Source organism: Muntiacus reevesi, chromosome 5 (assembly GCF_963930625.1).
Source record: "Muntiacus reevesi chromosome 5, mMunRee1.1, whole genome shotgun sequence".
NCBI lineage: Eukaryota > Metazoa > Chordata > Mammalia > Artiodactyla > Cervidae > Muntiacus > Muntiacus reevesi.
Genome location: NC_089253.1, coordinates 32,596,162 through 32,616,823, shown reverse-complemented (window position 1 = coordinate 32,616,823; position 20,662 = coordinate 32,596,162).

The window sequence follows — 20,662 nt, the reverse complement described above, 5'->3', positions numbered from 1 at the left end:
CTAAAATTTAAAAACAAACCCTATAATAATAAAATTAGCAGCACTGTAATCAGAACGATGCAGTAGCTGAAGAGTGATTCCAGGATCCTGGTTACACCGCAGCTTTGTCCTCTAGCCAGGGCTATGCAGTCAGGTTATTTCTCTCCTCCATGCACTTGAGCCCCCAATTCTCCTAACTGTCCTTCCTGATCTAGTTCTCCTAATCAGATTTCTTAAACTCAAAAGGCTCCCACTTGTCCTCCAGAACATTACACACAGGCCATCAGCTCTTCCAAGTCTTCCTCAATACATCAAGGCTGATTCCCTTTTCAGCTCTGTGTCCCAAGCTCTTTTCTGACATGCTCAGCGATATACTATGTGTTGCAGTAGATTGGAAGTGGCCACAAATTCCTCTTGTCCTGTGTGTAAGCAACTTGGTGCTGTGACTTTGCTCCTCTCTCAATAAAAGATAGGGCCTGTTTCTTCATTCCCTGAAACTCAGCTTGGCTGGTGACTTGCTTTGGACAAAGATACATTAGCAAACCAGCTGCTAAAGAGGCTCCTATTTATTGCTCAGCAGGGCTTGTGGGGACACCTGTGACCATCAGTGTGGGAAAGAGCCCTGCTGCCCGCAGGATGAGGAGAGTGTGAGGCCAGTTCTCCCCATCACCCCAACTGTCACCAAGCTGACTGCCAAACATTAATGAATCCGTCCAGCCCAGTGGAGCCTCCGGCAGACCTCAGAGATTGGCTGATCTGGCCCAAACTAGAAACATCACTCAGTCCATCCGTGGACTCCCCAAGAAATAATAAACACTTGCTGCTTAAGACCACTAAACTTCAAGGGTAACTTATTACTCCAGAAAATCCAGTGATACACGAGATATATGTTACTACCATAATATAAGGACCTCTAGTACAGGAAATGAGTATTTTTCACCTTTGAATCTCCAGGGGCTACTAGGATCTTATGCCACAGCAGGCCAGTGTCTGCTGAATTTAATTGGATTTACTCAAAAATATTCTATCAGACAGATAGGCTAGACCAGTATTTTAGAAATTATGGGATACTTACTATGCACAATAATTTTAGATGGTTTTGAATGAATGCTTGCTCCTTGGAAGAAAAGCCATGACAAAGCTAGATAGCATATTAAAAAACAGAGCCATTACTTTACCAACAAAGGTCCATATTGTCAAAGCTATGGTTTCTCCAGTAGCCACGTATGGATGTGAGAGTTGGACCATAAAGAAGGCTGAGTGCCAAAGAATTGATAATTTTGAACTGTTGTATTGGAGAAGACTCTTGAGAGTCCCTTGGACTGCAAGGAGATCAAACCAGTCAATCCTATAGGAAATCAACCCTGACTATTCATTGGAAGGACCAATGCTGAAGCTGAAGTTCCAATATATTGGCCACCTGATGTGAAGAGCTGACTCATTGGAGAAGACCCTGATGCTGGGGAAGATTGAAGGTAGGAGGAGAAGAGAACAACAGAGGACTAGATGGCTGGATTTCATCACCAACTCAATGGCCATGAGCTTGAGTAAGCTCTGGGAGTTGGTGAAGGACAGGGAAGCCTGGCATGCTGCAGTCCATGGGATTGTAAAGAGTCGGACATGACTGAGCAACTTAATAGCAACAACAACAGATGTGAATGAATGGAAATTAAAACCATATCATATGTTGATTTAGTGAATATTTTTTAAACAACTTGCACATTAAACCCATGATTTCATAGAAATTACGGCTTAGGACTAGGTTGAATTTAGTACTACCATAGTACTCAACACAGGCTAGCTGAGCCATCAGCCTGAGGTTCAGGGATGCCTAGAAAATTTCAGGCCCTTCAGAATAGAATCTGGCCCCACAACTATTAAGAGATGGTGACTTCACAACGGCGACACAGCATCCTCAGCGTGAATTGCCATACTTGATGATTCCATGTGTGTATCCATATCATTCTTTACAACCCCACCTCAAACTGTTACTTTGATGATCTCTCCAAAAATCATATCAATAATATTGGGCTTGAAAACTTGAATGTTTGTGGCATACTACAATGGAACACGGGAAATTGAAAGAGTAGGAAAACCATTCTTTAGCCAAGGACCTCCCCTGGTTCCCTCTGCAACCTAGGCCAAAGTCATGGGCATTATTATGCTCTGATTTTCTCATCTCTCAAGCTCAGTACCCTTTCCTTTGAACCCACAGAGCCCTGATTAAAAAAAAGAAAAGGCACCACATGTTAAAAACCAAAGCAACAGAGAGCACATACTGTTCATAATAGACAATTTTTTTATCAAATGTTGCTCATAATGTTTAATTCGAGAGAAAATTATATTAAAATCAAGCAAAATATGGCTTTAATAGACCAATAATGATAACAATGATGAATAATTAAGAAGATACTTTTTCATGTGTAACCTCCCTGCATAATGAACATAATGTAGAAAGACATAGGTTACAATTAGAGTTGAAAACTTGGTATTTTAAAGTAACATTATTTCCAAAGTGTATATCCTTAGAAGGAAGCACAGACATTCTTCACAAATTAATTTAGCAAAATGATAAACTTTAGTCATGATTCTGAGGCAAAATACACTAGGAATGTATAATATTACAATTTTAATCATAAGAATAACAGTACCCAAAAGGATAAAAGGAACCAATATACCAAATAATGAAGTTTTTTTTTCTCATCCACAGTTTCAGATTCACAGGTTGAACTTTTGCATATATACATATATTTTTTTTTCTTATCATTTCTGATTGAAAAAGGTTTTAAAAGCTTAGACTAAACCCATACACTTTATGTGGTGTGTGTATAAACACATGTACTTATTTGAATGTGGGTATAATTATTACTGAATTGTAGCTTTTAATGGGGAGATCATTAGGGGCAGTTAAATCCAACTGCATTTAGCTTTCATTGAGACTCTGAAATTATTTTTTCAAAGCGTTCAGGTTTTGAAAAAAAGGCAAACTGTGTTTGTCTCAAATAGTCTTCCCTTAATTTTTCAGGCTGGTATTTTAAGGCAAATTTAATCCATATAGTTCACACTCATTTACACTTAAATTATCCAACTAGAGCTTTTAACAGCTATTTAATGTCCCAGACACCTTTTGAGCTTTTAAAGTGAGCTCCTAAAAGCCTTCTCTCTCTCTTTCACCCTCCTTTCATCAGCTTAAGAGGCTGCATTTGGCTCAGAGTAAACAAATTGAATACTGAAACCCTGGGTTATTTTTCCACTCGGTTTATGACCTATGAATGTAAAGTGGCTTTCCGATGAGACATAACTAACTTTCCCATCCCTGTGAACCAATATAGAGTGTGTGCCACATTACACTTACTTATGAACAGCGGTCTCGCCAGCAAACGAGGCAATCTCTGGCCTCCTCATCCAGCCCCCGCAGCACATAAATAGATAATTACGGAATCTCAGACTCCTCTGACATTTTTCATGTGAAAATTGCCAGGGCTGCCTTTGGAATGCCATAAGCATACATCTTTGAACTTCCCGGAGACACAAAACACCTAGTTCTCTCTCTCTAAATATTTCTGCCCGCCCCCCCCCACCCCTTTTTTTAACAGACGGGAAAGACTTCGGCCACCGAGGGCCCCAGGAACACGCTTTCCTGTCTCCAGACTGGTCCAGAGATGGATCTGTCAGAAATGGCCTCTAGGGATGCTTAGAGAGGCGAGAGGAGACATTCATCTGGAAGGAACTTTCGAGAGAACAGACTGCAGGAGCAGCATGGCATCAGCCCCCGCTCTGCTCTCCCGGAGAGCTGGCCTGGCAGGGGGCCTGAGTCAGAGCTCAGAGGTCCCCTTAGCCACCTGGAGCAGCCGCCCGCCCCCACTGCCCCCAGGAGAGCACCCGGCCATGGTTCTGGATCGCTGACTTTTCCTAATCAGACTTTGCTCAGACCGCTAAATGAAGCTGGCTGCCCGGCTGAGTTCAATCCCAGCCCCATTTCAGTTTGCCCATTCGCTGGGAATGTAATCTCACCTCCTCACTATGGGACAACCCCCAGGGCCTTGTAACTGATGAGTGGAGGCAGCCAGGAGGGAGGGGGCCCAAGGAGAGGCAGGGAGGTAACAGAAACCACATTCAGAAGGCACCGTCTTCAAGATCCACAGAGCATGGGGCTTTCCTGTTGCAAGGGGACCTCAAAAACACACACACACCCGCCACCCGCATCTGAGGTGTGGATCCCCACACAGGCTTCCCTGCCTCTGTGGCTGCATCTTTCACGACACTGGGGAACTCACCCTCTCCAGAACGTCTCTTTTGTCCAGCATCGACACTTACCTCCCTGAAACATGTCCTACAAGCCATCACCTGCACCCCCATGTTTCATAATTTCAGCAGGGTATTCCTGCCATAAACCACCAGGTAGAACACATAAATGAGTCATTCTCGAAACAGAAACAACTTGATTAAAAGAAGATCCCTTACGAGCCCAGTGAATGGTACACGAGGAATGAATGTGTTTGGAAAGCCTCACGCAGAAGCATCACCTGACCCAGTGCCTGTGGTTTAAGCCTGTTTAATCAGATTGTGTTGAAGACTCACTTTTACACCCAAGTCAGCTGACTGCACACATCCCTGCCCTTCACGGGAACTCGGTCATTCTCTCTCAGAGAACAGGCACAGCCCCCCACTTTTAGGTCTCTAGACTACTTTCACCAAACACCCTGTCCGTCTGGTTTCTAGTTGACCTTGACAGTCTCTTTCCACATTTTCACAGGGTCCAGTCTGCTGCCCCAGGCCCCTTGACACCCCCTGAGCTTCCCCAGGAACAAATAACCAGTTAGGGAACCTCATCTTATTATTTAGTCATGTTTTTTTCCCCTTTCTATGGCTAGAAATAGGAGCCCAGTATCCCGTTGTCAGCCTGTGAACCCCAGGACCCCTGCAAAGGAGTGTACTGCAAATTCATTGCCTGTTCTTATGCTTTTGAATACTTGTAACTTAAGCAGAGTGGAGCACAGGGTGAAAGGGGATGAGGCTGTCAAGAGGAGGCTGCTCCGCACAGGACCAGGGCACTGGAGAAGAGGCAGGGGAAGGAGACAGCTTGTGTCACCTCCCCCGCCCGCCCAGCTTGGGGGCTGGTGGCAGCAGAAGTGGTGGGTGCTGGGCCAGCTGGCCAGGCAGGCCAAGAGGGTCAGTGCTTTTACATTTTCTTGTTCAGTGAAGCTTTCGCCAGCCCGTCTCAGGGAGTGAGCGAGTCCGGGACAAATCCTGCTCCTGCTGGGACTTCTGGCAGAGGCTTCAGACTTTGCCTCATCAGACCAGTTTCACCCAAGCCTGAGATCCTGCCAACGAGGGCTTACTGAAACCACTGCAAGCTGGGCAGGGGATGTGTTTTTCCTATTTTTTATTTTATTTTTAGTTGCAAATAAATTCTGGACAATTCCAGGTTTGGTATAATTCAAATTGGAATCAACTTCTAGAAACCAGCCCAACAGTACTTCTGATGGTGACCTGTGCTTCATGACTTATTTTGGGAGGGGGAGGGGTTGGTAAGATCCCCAGGGAAGGGAAAGGCTACCAACTCCAATATTATTACTTACAGAGTCCCAAGGACAGAGAAGTCTGGCAGGCTACAGTCCATGGGGTTGCAAAAAAGTCAGACATGACTGACTAACTGGGGCGCTAGTGGTAAAGAACTCGTCTCCCAATGCAGGAGACATAAGAGATGGAGGTTCAATCCCTGGGTTGGCAAGATCCCTTGGAGGAGAGCGTGGCAACCCACCCCAGTATTCTGGTCTGGAGAATTCCACTGACAGAGGAACCTGGCAGGTTACAGCACATGGGGTCACAAAGAGTCAGACATGACTGAAGCGTGCATGCACCAGGTAGGCAAATTATATCTGTGCTAAAATACAAAGTTTGATGATAGAAAAGGACAGTAAACATTAAGTGACCACCTTCAGGAAGCCAAGAAACACTGTTTGAGTCACTAAAGGAGGAATGGTATGCAGAACCCCACTGTACAGAAGGGGTATGTTCAAGCTTTAAAAAAAGAAACAGACCAGGAAGAGAAACTAAGTTATTCAAAGATGAAGATGGTGAGCTCGTGTCCTTGTGTGAGTGTAAGCCTGGATAGATTGGTAATGTCTGCCTTCAGATCCAAGGGAAAGAATAGAGGATGAACTAGTGATGTCTGCAACTGGCACAGCACAGAAGCAGGGGCCCACATGCCATGGCCTGCCCTGCTCTAGGGATTGCCTGGAAGCTTGGTGCTATCAGTCATTATGTTTTTCTCTGGAGCTGTTGGTACTATGTTCATGTGTTTGATAGAGTAGGGAGCCTGCAAAGAGGTCTCAGAGGTCTTTGGGACTGTGCTCATCTGAGTCCATCAGTTGTCCACAGACTCTCAGTAGAGGCCAGAGGGTGAGTGAGTCCCATCATACCATCAGAGAGCCCAATGCCCCCAGCAAAGTGCCTAACACCACAAATCAGTACCTCTTTATTATTATCTGTGCAATAGTAGCTGAACCTGTGGTCACTTTTACTTCCCTACCTAATGTATTACCTTAATGTCAGATATAGGCATGTTCTGTATTACTCATTCTGCCCCAAATATGATGCTTCTCCACCCAGTCGCCTTGACTGTTTCCACAGATGGATTAAAGCCCTCACCTCCCCAGAGTCTACCTTATTTCCAAGTCTCATGGAAGAATCATGTTCTCCTCAATCTGTTTCTATATCCAGCTACACACCACCATAAGGTAACCAGTGCACACACCATCAAATTTGACAGAAGTGACAGTCTGATGGTGCCTGGAGGCGTCCACACTTTGGCAGCCCTTCAGTGTGGGGGAAACAGCTCAGTCCAGCCCACCTTCCTTTCACCGTTTCTGAAAATGTTCTAGAACTGTCCCAGTCAATATGAGCGGTCACCAGTTGCACGTGGCTATTGAGCACTTCAACAGTGGCTGGAACGACTGAGAAACTATAGTCATTTCAGTTAACTAGGGGTCTTCCCTGGTGGTCCAGTGGCTGAGACTCTGTGCTCCCTGTGCAGAGGGTCTAGGTTCCATCCCTGGTCAGGGAACTAGATTCCGCATGCCACAACTAAGATTGAAGATGCTGTGTGCTACAACTAAGACACCATGCAGGTAAGTAAATAAATAGAAAGTTTAAAAATTCAGTTTATTAAAAATATAAGAGTGGCCACATTGCACGTGGCTACTGTGCACAGTGTTCCTCACACTCTAATCCACGAAAGAATCACCTGCAGGACTGCTGGAAACTATAGGCAGGGCACACAGCCAGATTCTCTGATTTGGTCTGTCCGGGTCTGAGGTGAAAACCTGCATCTCTAAAAGCCTCCAGATGACCCTGCCGCTGCTGACACGAGGACCTGGCTTCAGGTTGCTCTGATGACGACGGCTGGGGTGACATGGCTCAGTGGTCAGCAACCTGGGGCAGTTGTGATCATGCGGGACGGGGTGACGTCTGGAGGAGTCACTAATTGTAACAGTTGGGGGTAGGGGCTCTATTGGGGTCTACTGGGCAGAGATCATGGATGCTGCTGAGCACCCCATGCGTGGGACATTCCCTGCCCATCCCCCACCCTCAGCAGATAATTATACACCTCAGAATTCCAAGGGGGCCAGAGTTGGGAATCCCACTACTTGCACATGCCAGTCAGGCTCTAGCCACAATAGTGGTCTAGTGATACCATTTCTACTCACTGCCACCCTGCACCTTGGCAGGCTGTGGCCTTATTCCTTGACCAAGTATTACAGTAGTCATCTGTTCTTGCTTCCCTGAGACCATTCCAAGCTGGGAATTTGAAGCTGGCAGTGGAGTTTGATCAAGCAGTTTTTCCCCAACTTGCACATGAGGAGAGAAGAGAAGTGTTGCTCAGGCCACCAAGTCCCCATGGGAGCACTTGCTGGATGGACAGATGTAAGGCACTCCAGACTCCCAGAGGAGCAGGAGGCTGCCCGGCTAGCTTTTACACATGATTCCCAGGAGGGTTATGGGCTTCCCTGATAGCTCAGTTGGTAAAGAATCCGCCTCCAATGCAGGAGACCCAGGTTCAATCCCTGGGTCAGGAAGATCCACTGGAGAAGGGATAGGCTACCCACTGAAGTATTCTTGGTCTTCCCCGTGGCCCAGCTGGTTAAGAATCCACCCGCAATGTGGGAGACCTGGGTTCGATCCTGGGTTGGGGAGATCCCCCGGAGAAGGGAAAGACTACCCAGTCCAATATTCTGGAGAATTCCATGGACTGTATAGTCCACGGGTTGCAAAGAGTTGGACACGACTGAGCGACTTTCACTCTCCCACGAGAGTTAGTCGTCAGGGGCTACATTGGAGGCACTGCTCTGAGAAGTGCATTTGGAACTGAAATGGGTTACTTAAGGACACACAAAGGCCAAGGTCCCCACTGTTCCTTCCCAGAACAGTTTCCTCACTCTTGGCTGACCGAGACTCACAGTTGCTCTTGCTTCCCCACCGCTTCGGGCTGTCAGCCCCCAGAGGAGGTGGGAGGCGGCATAGGTGGGGTCGTGGGGCACTCCCGCACCTTCCAGACAGGAGGCAGGCATGAGAGTCGTGTCCCCCCGAGCAGCTGACCATGGGCGGGGAGCACAGGCTGGAGGCTTCTTGCCTGCCCGAGGGAGGCTGTTCTAACCTCAGGTCTTAAGATCACTAGCTATTCCACCACTTCTCACCCCACAGTCCCAGACACACTCACAAATCCTTTCCTCCATTTTTAAGCCCAAACTCCAAGGGTGCTATGGGAACCTCTTAATGCATAAAAGTCCTCCTAATCCAGAGGCCCCAGATCCAGCTGTGGTCTGTTTATGAGACTGATTTTGTCCAGTTTCTCTGCTTAGCAGTGCAAGACCCCCCAGGACTCTAGGGTGAGTCCCAATGAGAAAATGGATAGAACCCTTCTCAAGGCCACACTGCTCCTTCCTCATCTTTGTTGGAAATGAGAATCTGCAGTCACTCAGCAGCTGTCATGGCTTGAATTTGCTGTCCATTTTTAAATCTCGAAGCTTTGTTATGATGCTAGGAGGCCTGCTTGAAGATGGCTGCCATCCTGGTCACACGACACAGTGAGGGTTTGGCTGTTTCCTGCTTCTAAGCCTTGGACGTGGGGCGCTCCATCAAACTGGATCCTTTGTGGTTCTGCTCTGGGAGGGTCACGGCACACGATGGCGCAGGGATGAGGGAACGGGCTCTTGTGAGGAATGAGAAGCAAGTTGGTTCTATAAAGGAGGCTGGGTCCCCAAAGACACTGAGGCCTCTCACTCTCTAATCCTTTCTACAGCGTCCTGATGGGAACATAGCTGTTGGTGTGATGCAGTTTCCTTCTGTGGAGAAGGGAGCTGACACAGGCTTCCTCCCCACCCCCTGGGTTGTTGAAGGTGGGAATTAGACGCTCACCCACGTGCCAGCAGAGCCTCATCAGTCACGGGTGTGAGCACGGCATCCCTGCCCTGGCTCCCACGTGTGCATCCCTCTCCAAGCTCCCAGGTCAGGGGCCTCCCCCATGTGCAGCATGCAGGTGGGAGCGACACAGCTGCTCGGTCGCTCAGAGGCAGGGATGTGGTGAAGGTCAGCACTCAGAGAAAGCTGTGCTGTCTCAGGGTGTGGTCTTTGCATGGTGCCTGATGAGTTTTGACCCATACCTGCTTAGGCTCATCATTACACCACCCGGATTTCCTGCTAACCTAGCAGACTAGTGCGGTGACCTCAGCACGTCACAATGTGCGACCATCAGAGCCGACCCCAGGACAGGGAAATGACCAGGTCTCCTGTCAACATCATAAATGACGTTATCGGTCTTCATCTGTTACTTAGCAGAGTTTATCTTGGACATTTGCATCAGCAGTTTATATACAAAATAAACTAGATGCCAAAAGAAGGAGGAGAGACTTAAGAGGGACATGCATAGAGGTGTGGAGGGCCAGGGGGTTTGGAACGAGTGTCGTCATTCATCCAACGTGGGCGGCATGGTGACAAGAGGAACGAAACTGTGGGAGAGGAAGCACCTGACCGTGTGATGTCAGGGCACCCAGTCTTCGCTCCCCAGGCCCCAGCCTCCTGCCCCTTGGATATGCATCAAAGCAAAGAACAGCATCCTGCCAAGAGCTGGGCAACCGGGCCTGAAGCAGGTCAGCCGGGAGTGAGTTATAGTGCCTCCTGGGGAGGACAGACAGGCTCAGGGCCCATCTTCAGGGGCACCAGTCCAGGCCCGACTCTGGAGGGAAGGTCTCGACCCTTCAAGGCCTGCTCAGGGAGCTCTGTGGCCCAGCCACTGTCCTTGGCCCTCACCCACCTGGTGCCAGGGCTTCATGCACGGGCTGACTTCAGGCAGAAGGCTGTACTGGGCAGGAGAGTTCTGTGACTGATTCTGGGGCCCCTGACCAGGAACAGGAAAGGGAGGACCCAGCACTCTGTCTTGGGTCCCAAGCAATGACTTTCCCTGGGGAAGGCCAGGCGTTTCTGCTCTGTTTTATTTGTCTTTTTCCCTGTTCAAAGCCTCTGATCCTCCCCTCTGCCCATTCATACCTTGTGGCAAAGAAAAAACTGGGTGGGAGAAGGATGCAGCATCAGGAAACCCTGGAGACAGGGGTCGGGGGAGGCAACAGCACTGGGGACCCTTTGAGAAAGAAGCAGCAGTTATTTTTCAGAAGAATCAATGAAAGGTTTGACTTTGTGTTTCTGAAACCTGCAGGGCACGGTTGTGGACAGTTATGGAGTACAAGTTTTTCTGCAGCAGAAAGAAAGATGTTTCAATTGTTCAGGGAAAAAACAAAAAAGGCTCTCCCGCACTCGCTTACTGGTCCAGGAAACAGCCTAAAACTGAGCTCCGGCTGCTAACTCCTGCCATCTCCAATTTGAAGGCCATCCCTCTGCCGCATCTGACCCACCAGCTTCTGCCATGAGCATCTGAGCGTTAAGCCAGAGGAGTCGATCTGGGAACACCACCTCCCTGGCCAGATAGCCACAGCCAGGTCACAGGCTCCCCTCGCAGGCCCTGGTCCAGGCCCACGCCTGATGGGGTAGAGTGTTGGGTGGTGGTGGGGAGGACGGGGGAGCAGGGGAGGATGAAGGCCTCATTTGCAAGAACTGCCCAGCTGAGATAACATTTAAAATGAGCACGAGGAGGTCCAATGCTTTGTAATCCTCTAGCAGCTGCTCACTTTGGGTTGTGAGGGGGAAGCGGCCTTTTGCCATTAGTCTCCGAGCCAAGAGTGGCCACAGCAGGTTTTTCATCTTCCAGGGCGTCACCGAGGGGGCCTCACGACTGTGTCCTGGGGAGGCTGGACACAGGAAAGAGGACAAGAGGCTTGCAGGTCCCCTCTGAGTGTGTGGCCCCTGGGAGGCCCACAGATGGGCCCACTTGGAGGCAGCCACGTCTTGGCCTGACTCACTGGAGCTCTACACCCGGAGCGGGCAGCTGGTGGATGGTTCTCCTGCTCCTCAACCTGCTGCTGCACAGCTCTGAGCAAGGTTGCCATGGCCCAGAGATGCAGATCATCCCTCAGCTCAGAGCATCTCGCCACCCTCCAAGTGGCGAGGGAGTCTGCCAGGGAGCTGCCACCATCCCCAGACAATGCCCACATCCCACCTGACCAGGGAGCCCATCTGAGGCCACCATGCCAGCCCAAGGAACACTCATGCCAGGGCCACCATCCTCCCCCAGACCTGGGTCTCTCCCACTTGAGGAAGAGAAAGCTTCTTTCTTTTGCTATACAATTATGAATAAAATTAAACTGACTTTGAGCATATTAGTGATACCAGATGGTTTCATAAAATGTAAATAGAGCAATAAAAATACAAACAGAGCCCTCCCAGTAATTAGCTTTTGATTTACACAGTCCAGAGAGAAGCAGATCACGCATCTCCCACACAGGAGATGCTGGTCTCTGTCAGTCCTTCTCCTGGTCTTGGCCTCACCAGCTTCCCAGTACCTGTTTTTCCTGACCCTCTGTCCCAGGCCTGAGGTTCTTTCTAAGTTTCATGGCAGCGAGGTATTGAAACAAAAGTCTGTGGCCATCTCTCTTGGATATGTCAACAGGCTGCATAATTAGGATGGCCATGGAGAGCGTGGGGGCCATGAAGTGCTCCATGGACACGCATTATTCTCGTTATCACCCTGACACAGTAATAATAACTCAGCTTGTTGGGCCATCTTCACAGTACCAAATATCCTCTCATTTATTTGGCAATCATGCACTTCACTATTTATGACTGGAAAATATTCTTTGATGCCAAGGTCAGATCACTGCATAAAGCCAGCAGAGAAGAGATTTTCTGATTTCTAGATCCACCCTGCGTTCAGGAAAATCCTTAAAACCATAGTAACAGGAAACCGCAGAAGCTCTGATTTTGTTCCATAGGCTCAGGGCAGGGGTGGGAAGGAGGGCCTCTCCCTAAGTCCTAGATCCAAACACTGGCTGCTCCACTTACTGGATGAGTGACCATGGCAGGTCACCTGACCTCTCTGGGCCTCAGCGTCCTCACCCTTCCCTAGGGTGAAGATGATATTAACTTCCTCAATGGGATTATTGTATGAATTAAATGAGTTGACCCAAGTCAAGCAGGTAAACCAGTGCCTAGCAACGCAATATGTGTCCTGTCACGTGACTGTGACCGCCATGGCCACAATCATGCTGAGAGCCCTCCAGAGATGGTCTAGTTCAGACTCAGCATCACACAGAAGAAAGCAAAGCCCAGGCCTGCAGAGGACCAACACCTATCCTCAGCCACCCGAGTAGTCTGATGCAGTCTGATGTTTTTCCTGAGTTCGGTATATATAAAAAAAAAACAAATGCTTTAAGTTGTAGTAAATAAGTTGAAACATTTTATAAGATGGAGTTTGACATCTTCATCAGATAAAAGGATAGAGTAATAAAAAGCAAGATGAAAGCATCATTTAATAATAACAGCAATTAATACTCGAATGTGTAACTAAATATTCTACAACTAGTCAGGTATTAAATACTCTTATGTCTATAACTAAGTAGATATTAGATATTTCTTCAAAGAACTTTCATGTAAAATGTCATATACTCCACAATCAACCCTACAAGCGAGTGAGTGAGTGAAAGTAGCTCAGTCGCGTCCGACTCTTTGCGACCCCATGAGCTATTCAGTCCATGGAATTCTCCAGGCCAGAATACTGGAGTGGGTAGCCTTTCCCTTCTCCAGGGGAATCTTCCCAACCCAGGGATCGAACCCAGGTCGAAGCATTATATTAGGACATTTTTTTCCGATGAGGAACCTGCATAGAGAGTTGAAGTTATTTGCACCAGGTTACACTGTGTCAGGAAGATGCCCTGGAGGAAGGCATGGCAACCCACTCCAGTATTCTTGCCTGGAGAATCCCACGGACAGAGGAGCCTGGTGGACTACGATCCATGGGGTCTCAAAGCGTCAGACATGACTGAAGTGATTTAGCATGCATACACACACACACACACACACAGTAATTAAGCTGCAAAACTGGGATTTGAAACTTTGTGGATCATCTGCAGAGCCCTCTAGGAGTAGGATAATTAAACTGAGAATAGACAGTTTGGATGTACCTAAAATTCTCAACCATCCCTATGGTTCCTTCAACAAACACTTCCAAATCTCCAGCCCACTCCACCCACAGCCTGTCCAGCAGACACTGCGATCAGACACCGAGGGGAGGCAGTCAGTTGGACAGGCTGGTTCTTGCTCTGTGGAGCTGGAGGCTTTAGCTCTGAGATGATGCTGCGATCTGTTTACTTCCCTCCAGCCGGGACTAAGCTCCCTTCTCTTTACACTCAAATGGTGATGGCAGGGGAAAAAGCCAGCTGTGACAAACTCTCTTCCCAACCTCTTTCTTGTATCCCTAAGGGAATTCCATCTCAAGGTGGTGACCATTTCTCCTTAATAACCAGCTATTCCACAAACAGATGGCCTGCAAAGCTACCGTGCCCCTCCTGTGTGTTCCCTACTCTACAGCCACGGCAATGATGTAGGTCAATCATATGTGATATTTTAACATCCGGATGAATTGCCCGTGAGCTGGAGTCCATTACCTTCTCCATCACTACTAAATTCAAGCTAATGGTACCAATCCAATTTTCCTTTATGGATGGAGCTTGGGAGGGCATCAGAGGCAATGACGAGCTAGGAGACTCTCTGCTCTGGAGGGAAGGGGAGGGAGAAGAGGCTAGATACACTGTCACCAGTGCCTGGAGGAGCCCACATGGCATCAGGCAGTGAATAGGGATTCCTCCAAGGGTCCCTAGCCTCTACACTTAGACATTCATAACTCAATACACTGTTATTGCCATTCCATCTTACCAGGAAGGATAATGATTCCAAATATATTTCCTTTTACCAATTCTAGTTAAACTACTACATTCAAGGAAAAGAAATTGACTTTGGCTGCTCTGCCTGTGTCAGCCCAAAGTCATTTCAAGGAAGGCTGTGGTGTGAACAGGGCAGGGGGTGCAGTCCTCACAAACCCTCCCCACCCCGAGCCCTCCTGCAGTCTGCGTCGCTGCCTTACAGGTGCCCCGAAGGGTCCCCATGACCTCGGAGGGGAGGGGGCGGCTCTGGGTCACATTGCTGGGAACCCCAGTACCCCCAGCTGCACTCACACGTCTGCCTCTTCGTTGGAGACACGCTCTTCCTCATGACACTCTGGCACGTAAATCATCTGTCAGCTGTGCACCCAAATATCTCCTTTCTCGTGATTTTGTCAGATCATCACCACTAATAGGATGTTGAAATTCATAAATGCATCTATTTCCAGTAACAGGCCTCTGTGCTGCCAGCTCCCAGTTTGCAAAGAGAGGGTTTTTTGCTGGGACGCGAGTCAAGCACATCTCGAGAGGGCACCTGCCTTCCTTGAATCGGGAGGTAATTTCCTCCTGGGAGAGGCTGCTGAGATCTTTAAGATCGAGAGTTTAAATATATCGGCGGCTGTGAAGCTCAGCCGGCAAGCTAAGAACTGCTCAGAAAATCACGGGGTGTTAAAGCAAGGGGAGAAGAAACAGCAGTTCTCCGCCCACCACCCCTTCACCTGAAGCTGGGATCCCCATGGCTTTGTCTGGAAGCCCCGGGCCCACCAGCATAGCGGGCCCTCTGCCTCCCTGACAGTTCCCTTCACATCACAGGAAACGGTGGGGACCGCTCATCAGAATCCAGGCAGAGACCTGGACTTAACCTTCTGTCTAGGGCTTCCCCAAGTGCAGGAGCTGGGCTTTGCGGCCACTGCAGAGGGAGCTGGGTTGGGCTCTGACTCAGAGAGCCACATGCCCAGAGTTCGTCTCCTGCCAGGACCCTGGGGACCATGTCTGGAGAGGTAGGCTGGGGGTTCTCAACTCCTTGGCTGAGATGCTCATCTTTATGAGGGGACTTCTGTCCTCGGGACGGGAGGGACCCCACTCATTAATTACAGCCGTGGCTCCGAGGAAGTGCTGAGGAGTCTGGTACTCGCTGTTGTGCTGTGAGAACAACTAATTATGTGAATACGACCCCATTGCCAGTTTCCACTTCCACAGTTGCTGCGGCGACACAGCAATAAATGCCGCTCATTTGAAGGGCTCCGCAACGAACAAAACACTTTCAGATCAACCGCCCGCTTGTTGCTCCCAGGAACACGAGGAGGGGAGTACGGCAGGCACCATTAGCCCAGGTTTACAAGTGGGAACAGCCCCCAGGGGAGATCTGAAAGCTGAGGTTGCCAGGGTTAAACCTGCAAGGTCACACAGCAGAAGCACGTTAAAAAAAAAAAAATGGGACGGGATCCCAGGTTTCCTGCTTCTATTTCCAGCTCTCTTCTCAGTGCCCCTCAAGGAACTGGAACCTCAGACAAGATTTTTCAGTTCATTTTCAGAGTCCACTCTGCTCCTGGGATGGGTGCTAAGCTGTCCATAGGTGCCCAGTGAGGGGGCCCCGTGGGGCCTCCAGCTTCTCTCTCTCTCCCTCACTCCGTCTGGAAGCCCCCCCGGCTGCCTCTTGCCACTGGCATCACGGGGCTTCCCATGAATTTATGGAGGAAGCTTGGATGTGCAGGGCCCCTCAGCGCACTCGGGAGGCTTCACATGAAAAATGATTGCAACGCACACACGGAGGCTGTTTAAAACTGTCACCGTGAAATATCCCTTCTCTGCTGCCTCTGGCTGGGCTCTGAGAGCAGGTCTGGGAAGAGGAAATCAGGGGAAAGTGACAGCCCTTAATTTCTGAAGCCAAACCTCCCGTTTCTGCAGAGTTTTTATGTGCTGAGGTCTCAATCGAAAGCCGAAGTGTCCCAGGGGCACCCATAACTGTCGGCAAGTTTCTGCACCTCATCCCCAGATGTCTTCTTCCAAGAAAAAGCACAGAAAGCTACAAGAGGCTTCATCCGCCAGCCCAGCTGGGAGTGAGCCCCGGGCACTGCAGGGACAGCAAAGGATGCCCCAGGGACTCCGACTGGACCTGTTCCATTGCTTTGTTGTTGCTGTTGTTAAAAGCGTCTGTTCCCAGGTTGCCTGGGGCAAGGTTGCATCATTCAACCTCAGTTGAAATTACTCCACTATCTTCACTCACATATGCTAAGTCACCTCAGTCGTGTCTGACTCTGTATGACCCTATGGACTGTAACCCACCAGGCTCCTCTGCCCATGGGATTCTCAAAGCAAGAATACTGGAGTGGATAGCCATTCCCTTCTCCGGGGGATCTTTTCAATCCAGGGATTGAACACAGGTCTCCTGCACTGCAGGTAGACTCTTTACTGTCTGAGCCACAAGGTAAAAAGCCTGGGAGAGGATGAATAGAGGTTTCCACACCCTAGATGCTCCTCCTTGTCATCACCTCCTCCAAGCAGCCTTCCCAGGCCTGCCCACCAGGCACGCTCAGTTCTGTTCGTAAATCCCCAAACCCCTTCCTGCGTGCAGCGCACGTATCCTGAATCACTGGTCTTGTTGTGTGAAGACACAATTTCCTCACCTGACACGCATCGCCACTGCACGGTGTTTTTACCTGAGTCTCCAGGGCAGTGCCTCGACTATATCTGATATCTCATAAAAATTCTCTGCTAAGATTTTTATCCCAAACTGCGAAATAAAAGTTTAATTCATAGGATTAGAAGATGCATCTGACCTGAACTTCTGCTTAGGGAGTGTGTGGGGCTCAGACGGTGCTGAGCAGAGTCCTCATGTGGAGAGAACTGCCGAGTGAACGGGATGAATGTCAGATGTGTGGAAAGGTATCACTCAGGCCGGATTCTGAGATTCCACAGTGAAAAGGTGCGCTGTCCTCACGTGCAAACACTAAACTGTAATTTAGAGAAGCATTCCCCCTCTGGATCCCAGGTTAAAGCCTGTGTGTTCCTCTTATTTCTGTCGCGGTGTCTCTCACAGCACCCAGCCCAGTGTAGAGCAGAGTGCAGACCTACCTGCAATAAGCTGAGTAACAGAGGCAGCCATGGAGACCGTCTGCCCTGAAATGGGATCTGCAGCCCCTCCACGGACCGCCCTGTGACCTTGGGGGACCCACGCAGCTGACTGACAGCACAGCCTCCTTCAGGTAACACTGTGCCTCCACTCCACACAGATGAAATGAAATGGTACATGGGAAGAACATGCAAGGAGGAAGCCCTCGTTGGATCTTAGCTGGTGCTATTAGTAGAGAAGGAAAGGAAGGAGCGGGCAATGGATTCGGTAGATCAGTGGGCCACAGGATGCTCCAGGCCGTGAGAGAGGAGACCAGACAGCACCCTCACACAGCAGGGGAGGAAGACGAAGCACAGTTCACGTGGGCCCCTGATTCGCCCGAGAGTCTGAACTTCAGTGACCTTGAACGTCACCTTACGCTTCTGCAGCAGAAGGCGTGATCCAGGAGGTCTAGATACTTGGCTGCTTCCTGGATGTCCTGCAGCCAGAGGGAATCACCAGTACTGAGCAGCCCAACGCTTGGTTCCCACGGGAAAAAGATCAAGCTCCTGTTTGAAAAGATGCACACAGCCTTGTGGAGCAAGCCCAGGATTTACACTGAAATGGGTTTTGAATGTGTGGTTTCCTGATGGGGGACAGGGAGACTCCTGTCCTCCAGGACAGGAGACTAATCTCTGAATTTCAGGACCTTCATCAGTCACATGATGACCTCATGGGTTGATTGTGAGATGTAAATGAAATAAAAGAACAGGGAGCCCATTTGCAATATGTGATTCACACCAAGTCATGTCAATAATTAGAACCAGGAATGAAGAGAATATTAGGATGTGAAAGAGATTCCAGCTGTGGGCCCCGAAGAGATATTAGACAAACTCTTCACTTCATTCCATCACATCACACCACACACACACACACACACACACACACACACACACAAAGGCTGCTGTCAAGGAGACATGGTGAGATCACTTTTTAGATTTATTTCCTTCTTTATGAGATCGTTTTGGACACCACAATCATAGAAATATTTCCAATAGGAGAGAAAAGGGAGAGAAAGAGGAGGGGAAAGAGACCCTCACAAAACAGGTCCAACTGCCACCAAGTGAATAAAATTACCTTCTAATCAAATGCATCATTAAAAGTACAGACATTAGAGTCTGATACTGACAGCTTTATGAGCAAGGCATTTGCAGTTAATTAGGATATACTGCCTTTGTAGTCAGGACTCTTCAGGGGGCTGTTGACTCCTCTAACTAACACCTGCTTCTACTGTCCGGGCATGTGGTCCATTCTCCATGTTCACCCCTGGCCTGGTCTTGCAGGTAACCATGAGCAATGCCTCCTTGGATTACGTGGCAGCCAAGATTCTTTCACAGAAGACCAACATCAACTGCTGTGGGAATATATTTAGAGAAGTTGTGGACCAAAAGAGATGCTCCACTTCCTTCCAGACTGGGGAGACAGGGCCGGGAAGGGGGAGATGCAGCTGCAGTCCCCAGCTGTTGCAGCATCCTTTGTAGGCAGGCTATGAAGGGGTTCAGGACATGCCACCCCAGAATACGCCACTTTGGTATACAAGTTATTTTGAGCTGAAGGCACTTGAGAAACAGCAGGTGCAGGAAGGGAACTGTGCCCTCCCCTTCCTACCTAAAAAATGGGACATGACATTTCCCTGAGAAAATTTCCATGTACCAGGGATGGAGGAACATTCTTATCATGAGAGTCTGGGATTTGGCCCCAAAATAGAGCTGAACAAATGGACCCACTAAAACCACCCTCGTCTTCCACTAATTTCCTCCAATGTTAGTTTCCTTGTCCCTGCCCCACAATTTTACTGTGCTTAGCCCAAGTACCCCGTCACTTTGTCTTATCATGTCTCCACAATTTATGGCTCTTTGTTAAAATGGTACATAAACTCCTGAGTCTAATAGCTTCTTTGGGGTTTTCACTCCCATGAAGCCCCCAATTTCATGTAAAAGTATTAACATCAAATAAAATGTGTATGCTTTTCTCCTGTTAATCTGTCACTTGTTGGTTCAATTCACAGGCCCTAGGTACAGAACTTAAGAGGTGGTAGAAATATTTTCTCTTCTGTAGATAAGAACCAGAATGCCCAGAGTTGGTACCCATCCAGACCACTGGCCAGCCTAACTTAGACAAGCCTCACAGCCCCTGGGGCAGCTGGACATTCTGCTCTCCAGTCCCAGCCTCATGGTGGATTTTAAGGATTGTAGAGCTGAAAGTTCATGAGCACTGATGTGGAGAGGTGCAATGCTCCCAAACAGATGCTCCCTGATGGCAAATGTCAATGGGAATATTGTTATAAGAAAGAGCTCAGAATCATCAGCTGTCTGTCCTTAATGGAAGCTGACATTGTTCCTAAAAGCCAAGTCTGAAGAGTCTAGCTCCTGAGATTCCTAAAAAATATCCCAGTTTCCTTTTTTTTTTTTTTTTTTTTAATGACTAACAAAAATCTTTGGAATTAGCCCTTAAATCCCCTTTGGAAGATAACAATGTCTGTCTCCTGGCAAAACCATACTTGCCATTGCAAAACTGCCCTTTTTCAATCTATCCAACATTTTAACCTAATGACTCATGGAATCAAAAAAAAAAAAAAATATTCAGGAAGTGAAGCAGCCCACCAGGTGTGAAGCCCAGAAAGCTAAGGGACCCACCCAAAGTCACACAGGTCACTTAGGGAAGGGACAGAGCTGGTCTCGGTGTGGCCCAGCCCAGTCCATTCCCAGCTGCACTCTGCGAACACAGAGCAACTGACTGCCTCCCTCCTTCCAAAGCGTCTGTGTATTGGGAGAGTTACTAAATCAGCCTATATGCTCCAAGCTAAATGATGCTAGTTCTTCAGCCTTTCTTCCTGGCTTTATTCTCCAAACTCCCTAATCACCTTGGAATCTCTCTGAGCCATTCTCAGCTCTCTGACCTGCAGAGGGGTCCACAAAGCCTAATGATGCAGCGATCAACTGACGGGAGCAGTTGAAGCACTGGGGGGTCGGGCCAGGCCATTCCCAGTGTGGACATCCATTGCTATCTTAGAGGTCCTGCTCAGGGAAGACCGTATTTCACCCCAGCACTGAGCTAACAGCCACTGCCGACATCTGTAGAGGCTGCTGGGTAATTGAATGACCGACAGCAGTTATCAGGAGCTGTGCGCCCAGATAAGAGTAATCAAATTTCACACTTCGGGGGCTCACAGATTTAGCTGGCCACCTCGGGGCTCCCAGAGAATTCCTTCCCACTGAACTGCACTATCTTTTGCAGCACAGAG